The 7,925-nt window shown below is 46.0% G+C and overlaps 1 protein-coding gene across 8 annotated transcripts in view; it reads right to left on the reverse strand.

The window, feature by feature from the left end:
• The window catches only part of MTCL1 (microtubule crosslinking factor 1), a 101,817-nt gene extending 94,431 nt beyond the window's left edge, over positions 1-7,386 (reverse strand). For 3 of the 8 annotated variants that reach the window (XM_059858260.1, XM_059858316.1, XM_059858308.1), the window contains exon 1: positions 7,227-7,386. The gene's annotated coding sequence lies outside the window, so the exon portion shown is untranslated. The remainder of the gene's footprint in view (positions 1-7,226) is intronic. The other 5 variants (XM_059858268.1, XM_059858278.1, XM_059858287.1 and 2 more) reach the window with 2 other exon arrangements.
• Positions 7,387-7,925: the final 539 nt, after the last annotated feature.

The raw sequence follows: 7,925 nt of genomic DNA on the forward strand, positions 1-7,925 counted from the left end.
GGTCCTACTTACTAAACTGGCAAACTACTGCTTTGAAGGAAAACATGTCAACCATTTGTGAAATCAAAGGTAAATGCAGCAAAGCCAAACTTCTCAGTGTGGTGGTTTGCAAAAAAGGGATGCCCTGGCTGCAAGGCAGATGGAAATAACAGATAATCCAAACCCTTGACTTTATTAAAATCTATTGTTCTTACCACTCTTATTATTGTGAGTTAGAATTAAAGCTCTTTCTCTCAGGAAGTATTGAGCTTCATACTGTAGACTTTAATATTGTAAAACTGAAGAAAGAGATCAGAATAGGCACTTGAAAGTAATTAAAACAAACAGGCAAGAAAGCAGCCATCCCTCTTTGTTCATCTACAAATGGAGAGCTGCTCCCTTCCTTAAACAGGGAGGACCTGCTCCAGCACTCCAAAGTGGCAGTTGAAGTTGGGAGGTTAAATGCTGGCATCAGAAGCTTCACTTTGCTCTACATTCCTGAAGGGGATGAAAGCCTCCTCTCCATCCCTTTTAATTTAATGGTAATTATGCTATTACTTTCAGCAAGAAAAGCACGAGGCAGAGTCCTGCAAGAAGGAATATTGTTTAGGAAAAGTTAACTGCTTTTCTTTCCCTATGTCGCTCTGGTCATCAGAAAAAATAAATGGAAGTCTGTTTTCTAACTGGCAGCTCTTTCCAAACTTGCAGTAGAAATCCAAGTTGTCCCAGCTCCTGAGCCTTTCAGCTCGTGGTTTCACTTGGCCCAAATGAGTTCCTAAAGGCAGCTCTTTGGGGTCTAATAGGAACCAGCCATCTGAGGGTCACAGGGTGGCTGTATGGACACAGGGCCACATGAAAACAATGCAAACAGCCTCTCTGCTTGCAGGAGTCCCCGAGAGCACAGTGCAAAAGCAACAGAACCAGGATTCCCCATTTGCCTGTCAGTGTGCCAAGCCAGTGTGACCTGGCTGAGAAGGGGAAAGCCTTGTGTGCAACTTCCATCACTGTGTAGCCCAAATACATACTGATAGGTCATTTTCTGTCTGTACTGTGCAAATTAAACACTTGCCTGCCAGAAGAGAAGCCATTATCTCATTAATACCTTTACTGATGTCATGCTTGTTTATTATTGATTTAATTACAATGAAGTATAATTAAGAACAAATTATAGGAATATGCCTTGTTTATGATTCTTTAAAAAAGGAGAGAGAGAGAGAGAGAGAAAGAGAGAGAAAAGGTCAGGCCATGCAGCTATTACACTGAGTAACCCATACTCATCTGAGTCATTTCCACTGAAATGACCAGGAATACTTGCATAACTTATGGGCTCTGTCTACCCAGCCAGTCTGGTTATGATCTGTAACAAGATTTGAAAATGAATTTTCCAATCATCTCCACCAACTGCACACTCATTCTCTCCACAGAGCATGCAAGAAACAGATTCTTTCTGAAATAAAACAGAGACCTACACTCTGTAGGTGCATCAAGATGTGCTCCAAGCATGCCTCAAATGCACTCCATTATTTCAGTCCTCTGGACAGCTTTAAAACATATGCATGATGGGGATATTTTGTTCAAGGGCAAGGGGCCAGACTAAATGCAGTCCAAAGCAAGACCACTAAACTGCATATAAATACAGAGGAAGGGTTATCTTCACCACTTGCATTTAGGTCAGCCTGCTGATCTACCTTCACTGAGATGAATTACTGCCTAAAATAAAAAAGCTCTTATCTCAGAGCCACTAAATGGTGGAACTCAACCATGAGTCAAAGACAACTTGAAAATTATTATTAGGGAGAAATTACATGCAAAAAACCTGCATAAAAGACACATAAATACTGAATTAATTACTCTGTGAATACAGCTATACACACTGGCAAAGTTTTTAGGTTTCAGTGAGTTAAAACACATCAGTATGCAGAAGTGATATATTAAGTTGAAAATACCTGCAAAGTACAAAGACAAAACCACACAAAATCAATCAATTGTGTAGTATTTAAGAAAATGCAAATGAATCAGGAAATCCAATTGTCTATGTAAAAATTATGTTTATTAATTTACCCAAAAGTCATATTTATAGATTTTGTCCGTACCATTTTCTAAGTAGAATGTTATTTAATATAAATTAAATCAAATGAGGGGACAGTGGGGAAGGAAGGAAGAGTGGCAATTACAGGGGGTAGCTGCTGTTGCACTAGTGAATCCAGAGCTTCTAGAAAATCCTTGCTAAATCTAAGATTCATGAACTAAGATTTTACATAATCTCTGTTTTCATGTTTTAAATATCTCAAACTGTCTATATGTAGGAGATGCTGCTTCTGCTGCTGCTAAGGAATATACACATCCCCCACAGCACTTCACAGCAGAACTGCAGCAGGGATAAATATGCTCTGAAAGGCTTTGATTGGGAAGAAAGCAACAACCATTATTTCTGCCTCTTGCAAAATATGTTAATGAACCCAAAGTCCCTGGGCCCCTGATGTTATTATTTAGCTCTCAAATCAGACTGCTTTACAAGTCATGCACCAATCCAACGGGGTCTGCAGCTTGTGCACAAACCAAGATGTGAACTGAAAAGTCATAGGACCGTGAACACCTGTTGACTTCAGGGCTGGTTTAACTTTGCAGGATCTGAGAGCAGCATCTGGCAGCTTTTCTGCTTCATTCAGGCATTAGCCACAGTATTGTTTCCACACATATCCCAGACTGGGGCTGCTGAAGCTGTTGGAGCACTCATCAATGGCAACATCGATAGCATTTCTTGACGGCCACCGGGGCAAACTATTGCCCGCTGCATCACAGAGCTCATCCCCTCCAGGCAGGGTGGCGGCTGCCCGGACTCAGCTGGAGTAGCGAGGCACATGGCCTCGTTATTCTTCCCCCAAAGTGACATCCTCCTGCAGCTGACCGTCCCTCCGGCTGAGACCAGCACCTGGGGTTCGTGCCCCGGGCAGGGTTGTCACCTTCCATTCGCTCCGGCCGCCACTCTCCGGTGGGAAAAGCAGCACGTCGAGCAGGGATGCGCGATGAGCTAACCCTGCTAACCCTGGCAACCCTCACTAAACGGGAAAAAACTGGTGCCGTCACTGTGCATCATTTTTGCTCTGCAAAACCCTTTGACATCCACAAATCCCTGCAGGTTAATAAAAGAAGTGGTGGAATTACTTCCCCTGAGTTCAGGGCAAGGCTGCAACTCAAAGAGCTACATTTTCAAGTGAGTAAAGAAACACAATGTAGCCCCTTATGACACACATTGTGATTTTCAACAAAAATGAACCTAGTTTAGATGGATCAGAGTGGAATACAGGGCCTGCAGTGGTCCCTTGGTCAATTTATATCCAGAATATGTCACAGTAACAAATGAATGCAGAAAGAAAAAAAGACAAAGCAAGACAAAAAAGACAGTCATCTAATAAATCCAAGATAGTACATTGTCTGTGCTAATCCACGCTGCAGCAGAATTTTCAGCATATTGAACTTGTAGCAACACAGGCACAAAGAGAAGGGCAGGTAAAAAAAAAGCACAGCAAGCACCAGGTTTATTTTAAGGGCTGTAGGAAGTGTCACGCCTCATGTAGGAGGCGGCTTTCACATTACGGCCATGAAGGGTGCAAAGAGAAAAGGGGCGTGTGTTGTGACTAAAACACCGCTGCTGTTTCTGCTAGCACATTCGTTTAATTAACACAGTCTCAACTAAAGTTTGGCTGAGACAAAGAAAAAACATCTCTAATTGCTAAAATTTGGGCCCCTTTCCTAAAGATTCCCCACCCTTCAGAGGACTCTACACCACAAAGGGTTTCTTTCCAAGTTTCCCAAGGACTTGCATGGTGAATGACACTTCTCCATGTGCTGGACACTTTAAAGAAAACTTGAAAATCAACCACTTGTGTGGGCAGTGTTTTGCTACTACTAGCAGGACTGATGAGCAATAACTAAAACTTTATCTACTACCAGCAGTTACCAAGGATTTCCTGGTCCGGCAGAGTCAGGCACCATGACAAAATTTCTCTTTTTAGACATCAACAACTAAGTTATATATTTCAAAATGCTGCTGTAGTATTACAGTCTTCCCCCACAGGTAGCTGAAATAAGGTCATGCAAGGAATACATGAAACTGAAATCAATGGTGAAATTTCACAAGCGGTAGTAGATGAGAGGCTTCTCAGTGTAAACACATCTCCTCATGCACTTCACCTACAGGCTTAGCTTTGCAGCTAGTTAGCTATGGCTAGAGCCAAATTCTTATCTAGGGCAAAATACATAAGGTGGAAACTTGATACCAAGTTAAAATCTGGCTCATGGTATAAGAAGTCTGAGATGTTTGCAGAAGCAGCAGCTTGCTCTGCATTGTGGGAGACTTTCTAGTACTTAATGTGTAGAAACCAAAACAAATTATTGTGTTTGTTTTTGTTTTTTATTTCTGATAACACTTTAATCTCTAGTAATCTTTAGCACTAAGTCTCTCTCTGTGTGTGTATCTTCTATAACATGTAACAGACACATGAAAGATACATGAAAGACCTTCCAACCTGAAAGTTAAAATTCCCCGAAAAAGACTTTATTATGTGCACTTAGGGCTGCACTCCAGCTGCAGGGAGGGATAAGGAGGAGTGAAAACCACAAAATTTGGCTTGTGGCCATGCTCAGGAAATTAACAGTTTCTTCTGGGATTTATCTAATCATTTGTCTATTTACAGTTGACAGCATCCCTGTTATCCCTTAGACTCCTCTGGAGAAACACAGCTCACTCCAATGCCAACCAAGAGAACTGCATTGTAAAAAACACATGGAACAAACCCACAAGTAAACAACTCAGACAGTGATGTGGTTTTAATTTGTAGACTTTTTTATAGGTTTTCCTAGGAAAGGCGAATGAGGTTTGGGAATTCTCTTGATAATTTTTGCACCACTGGGCTGTTTCCAGCCATTTTGAGAGAGGACCAGAACTAAGACCTCACACCCCAAGGTGGCCCAGCAAAGCAGACAATGGACTCATTTCTCTCAGAAGGGGCAATGGTGTTAGCTCATGGCTTTCCAGGCACCAAGACATGCCCACCAAAGAAACCAGTCTGTATTATCCTACCAGACTCAGAAATACTTTCAACATGATAAAGTCACAATCTGAATCAAAAAAAGTGGAAAAAGAGGAAACAACTGCTGTAGATGATGAAGACATCAAGGTGAAAGATCTGAAGACGTTGCGCAGGGTGAAAAATTTGGAATGAAGCAGAATAGAGTTCTTCACCTAAGACTTGCCATTGTCAACTAGGTCCCATGGTCACAGGGGGGACACGCAAACAAGGGTATGTCCTAGACAATTCAAACACACTTCCCCCCCCCAGTTTCCCATAGTTAAAAGAAAGAGAGCTTGACGCACACTTTGTAATGGGTTTAAGTATATAATACTCATATACTTGTTCAAATCCTGTAATGCAAAGGGATGCTCTTGGACTTCATGACTTCTAATGGCAGTGCCAATTAGCTACTCCTTAAGCAATTCTCATTATCAATTCTGATTTCACTACATCTCCTCTTGCTTCTAGGCTGTCAAATAAAACAGAAGCTTGTGATAAAGGTTCTCTGTGCTGCTCATCTTTTTATAGACTATTACATTTCCCTACCACACTCGAGTTTCCCATGCAATGAGTGCTATAAAAGCTTTGCTACAAGCCAATAATTTTTATTGGTCTGGTTCTGTATTATCCTTTTCTAGATGACCAGCAGTGCCCACAGTATTTCAGGTACACTCACTGACCTTTGTAACAGCTACAGTTCTATAAAATATTGCCACACTTTGAGTTAGATTACAGTGGGAACTGAACAGAGACTAACAATTTTTTGCAGATTTTCATTTCTCCTTCTCTCATGACGCTCCCAAGTTAACACAACACACTTAAACAGAAAAGTGCATAATTATTCCCTCCAAGTTCTTAAGATTTTGAATATTAAGATTTATTTACCATCCTCTGCCTTCATTTTTCACACGTTCCTCAGGGGTTAACTTTATGATTAAGTTCTGTCTGATCTTTGCTGGACTTGACTTAAGCTAGAAAAACTTAATGTCATCTGAAAATTTTGCTGTATCATTGCTCATTCCTTTTTCCAGTTCACTAAGCAGCACCAGACCTGGCAAAGAACCTTGCAGCACCCCTGCTGTTACCCTTTTGCTATGCTGAATATTGGTTCATGTACCTTAGCCAAAACCCCTTAACGAGCCTAGCCTATATCTTTATCACTCTTGTTTCCCAAGGTTACACACAAAAGTGCAGTTCTTATTTGAGTAAGAATCCTAGATTTACATGGATTTCCATGGTTATTTTGCTTGACAACAGGGAGTTCCAAATATCAGGGAACAAAGATTGTTTTCACCAGAGGCAGAGTCAAACAGTGGCTGTGGTTACAGGATTATCTCAGTTTATCTTATTTATAGATCTTTATGGATGTAGCTTCTTTACTCTGCCAAAAGATCAGATTGTAAGTACAAGTCCAACTAAAGGTTCCCACAGGTCAACGCAGCTCAGAGCTCGCCTGAATTTAGCTTTCCTGTTTCTCCGAGGATGGATTCCTACTGATATACTTTTCTACCTGTACAAGGATGCAATGACACTTTTCTTGCTGCTCTTGTTGTTCTTTTAGTACTTCACAGCGAGTGGCTTCACTTTCCAGTGAAAAAGTAACACAATAATCAGAGCATATAATGCTGTCATACTTTCCACATCAAATGAGGGAACCTGTTCCTTTGGCTTTTCCTAAAGGGTGATGCTGAGGAAAACAGTTCCTGGAAAGCAAAGTTCTGCTAACCAGTAGAGTGTTTGCGGTGCTTTAGAAAGAGTCGGGGTTTGCTGAGCTACCGCCACGTCAACCAAACGCAACATTGCCACGGTACGTGTTGCATCGGACTGACGCTCATCCAGCGCCCACAAATCGGGCTTTGCAGGGAGCCGCGATCATACGCTCAGGTCCCTTAACTGTCCTTAAGCCGCGCCGCGGTCCCACTTCGTGGGGGCGGGGGAGGAGGGGGAGGAGGCGCCCGGCTGGCTCTCCCTGCCCCTATTTCTCTCCTGCGGGTAAAATTTGGCATTTGGTCCAGCGGGGGCCGGGGTCCCATGGGAGGTAACTCCAGGCAGCGCGAATATTCTTCCCCCCTTCCAAGCGCGGTCCCACATTCCCGGGCAGGAGGGGGCCGCGTTTCTACCGCTGCCGCCTCCTGCCCTTCCCTTCCCTTCCCCGCCGAGGGCGATGCTCACCTTGAGGTACTCGTTCTCCGAGCGCAGCTCCTCCACCTCCCGCTGCAGCTCCTCCGGGGCTGCCGGCGGCGGCTCCCCGCGGCTCGGGGCTCTCCCCCCGCCCGTGGCCGCAGGTAGCGCATCCCCGCGGGAGCCGAGGGCCGCCGGAGCTCCGCGCCCGGGGCCGGGGCCGTGGCCGGCGCGGAGCTGCTCGGCGGCGGGATGAGCGGCGGCATGAGCGGCGAGCGGCTCACGCTCCCGGTCGCTTGAGCCGGTGCCGGACTCGGCGTCGCTGCTGGCGGCCGGGGCCAGGCGCTGCTCGTCGGAAAGCGGCTCGGAGGGGCAGTCGGAGAGGTCGGAGCTGCTGTCCGTGTGGCCCACGCGGGCCAGCGCCGCAGCCGCATGGCCGCTGCCCGCCGCGGCTCCCCGCTTCGCCTTCCTGCCCTTGCCGGGCGGCGGGGCCGCCTCCCCTCCGGGCTGCCGCCCCGCGCCCCGGCCGCCGGGCCCCGGCTCTGGACCGCGGGCTGCCCGCTTAGCGCAGGGGGCGGCCTTGGCGCCCGCCCTGCCGACGGCGGTGACGGCGGCGGCGGCCGCCTTGCTCCCCGGGGCGGCGGGGCGGCGGGAGAGGCGGCCCGGCGCCGCCAGGAGCCCCGCGGAGGGCTGGTGGACGCCCGGGTGCGGCGACGAGGGCGCCCGAGCGGGGAGGCCGGGGGACTTGGG

This window comes from Haemorhous mexicanus, chromosome 1 (genome assembly GCF_027477595.1).
Source record: "Haemorhous mexicanus isolate bHaeMex1 chromosome 1, bHaeMex1.pri, whole genome shotgun sequence".
NCBI lineage: Eukaryota > Metazoa > Chordata > Aves > Passeriformes > Fringillidae > Haemorhous > Haemorhous mexicanus.